General features: G+C 41.3%; 1 long non-coding RNA gene across 1 annotated transcript in view; it reads left to right on the forward strand.

Moving 5' to 3' along the window:
- Positions 1-822: 822 nt before the first annotated feature.
- Positions 823-2,146, forward strand: part of LOC114070649 — a 65,510-nt gene continuing 64,186 nt past the window's right edge. The window contains exon 1 of the long non-coding RNA XR_003573951.1: positions 823-902. This is a non-coding gene — a long non-coding RNA (uncharacterized LOC114070649). The remainder of the gene's footprint in view (positions 903-2,146) is intronic.

A 2,146-nucleotide genomic window follows, 5' to 3' on the forward strand; every position in this document is an offset into this window, starting at 1 on the left:
TGTAACTACTAATATTACATTTATCTGTGAAATCTGAGTTCAGAACACCAGGATATCACAGGCAAGTTATACTCCTCCGTGGTCTCCCATGTACTGTTTAATTCCCCTCTCCTCTGACCCCAGTTTTGCAGGGGCAGGACTCAGGAATGTTCTCTCCAGAAAGCTGGTCAGGGTGTGCTGGAGCTTCTGACTCTCCTTGAGCACTAAAGATAGAGCTGAAGTTTTGTCTTGCTCAGTGTCTGAGCAGAATGTCAGGTCTGTGCCCCTCTATTTTACCACTGCAGAAGGGTGTTACCATGTAGAAATTCCCATGCTCCTTGAGTAAGTGACAGCAGATAGAGAGAAGTAAAGCTCATTTCAGGCAAAAGGGACTTTTTCTGGATAGTGATCTACATAAATAAACTTACCAGTTCTTTCCATGGAGACTCAATAATTAGCGGTAGCATTTTGAGAAACAAGAGAGGTTGACTGTAATTTTGGATTGGGCTGTTGAATTCACAAGGGCGCAATTGATTCCATCCCTTACTTCGAATAACTGTAGTTGCAGAGAGGTCAGCTCACAAAGTCTGAGTAATTCCTATTGGCATGTTTTATTTCAAATGTAAAACATTTTGAGATGAAAATAAGAGCTAATGGTTACATGATGCATTAAACTAATGATTTTCCTTTTTATTTTTTAAATTTACTTTATCCCATAATACCAAAACATTAATGGATAAATGCTAAGCTCTTCTTCAGGTGATTTCAGATGCCTTGTGTACTCTTACAAAATCTAAAGGAAAACTTTTTTTTCTCTTTTCCCTTTCTCCCACTCCCTCCTATTCCCCTCTGTAGGTGATTCTCATTCTGACAAAGCTCTACGACTTCAACCTGGGGAGTGTTACGGAGAGTTCACTGTGGAGGTACGTGGATTGTAGAAATCACAGTCACTGGCATGGAGGGGTTGCACTCTTGTGACTCTTGGGGCGACTCTTGTAAAACGGGGGGGCTAGATGGGGGTGGGCACGGGGAGTGTATCTGAGTTCATCAGAGGAGGAGTTGAGAGAGAATCTGAGATAACTGGAGTTATTTTTTAGAAAAGAGATACATGATTAAGCACACATTTCTTTAATGTGAGAACAAGAGGGTTTCATGATGTAATGGCATTTCTCTGGCACACAGAACAATTTGGTTTCATTCCCTCTATTGAGTGTCCTTAGACAAGTCTCTTCATTCCTGAGAGTCTCTACTGTGAGACTGACAATGAGAATAAGTTCTATAGATGGTAGAAGTGTCTGAGGAGGTACACAGCATAGTGCATGAGGTAATCTTAGCTGTTCCTCAGCCCTGTGAGTTGAGATGGTAATTTGGTAGCGAATCAGTGTTGCCTTGGGCTGTAAGCACAGTAGCTAAAGGACTAGAGATACCACAGTGAGGTGACTTTTCCACTGTGGATGTTCTTGGATGGTGTCTTGCACCTGCCATATTCTTAGTCTGGTGTGGGAGATGGACTGTCCTAGCCTGGGGAAGCATGCTGCTGGACAGTGTGTGTGCTTGTAAGTATGGGTCTGCATTTAAATAAAGAAAAAATTAAAATCCCCTCAGCCCCCAAATTCGCCCCTATAAACAGGTCAGTTCCGTGACATTTGAAATTACCAAATTGTTTCATCCTGCCTGTGGTGTGAAAAGGGTGTGCCTTGAAGAGAATTGTTACCAGGTGTTTTTTACCCACACGACAACAACAACAACAACGAAACAAAAAACCTAAAACAAACAAACAAACAAATAGTTAGGGACTGGTGAGACCAAGTGCCTTTTTTCACATTTACCTGGTGAATTAGAGCTATTGTGAAACCTGCTCGATGTGTAGTTGGTAGAACTGTCAATGCATTGTAACCACTGCTCAGGTGTGGCTGCACAGAAACTTTTTGGCAGATGGTGTCTCGTAGTTCTTTTTTCCCAGCTAATTTAAAAACCCCTGTTTGGAGCAGATTTGTTCTAGTAAATGTATTTAAGGGTTAATTGCTCAGTAGAGCTCTTGAAACTTCTCATTTTGAACAATACTTAAAAAGCCTAATCGCACTGTACCATGGTAATCTACAAAAGTATAAATAACCATGCAGCTAATAAGAGAGAACAGTCATTTCCACTTACCCTGGTACTTTTC

This window comes from Empidonax traillii, unplaced genomic scaffold, assembly GCF_003031625.1.
Source record: "Empidonax traillii isolate 1590-97213 ecotype Southwest subspecies unplaced genomic scaffold, ASM303162v1 scaffold1644:size81793, whole genome shotgun sequence".
Lineage (NCBI taxonomy): Eukaryota > Metazoa > Chordata > Aves > Passeriformes > Tyrannidae > Empidonax > Empidonax traillii.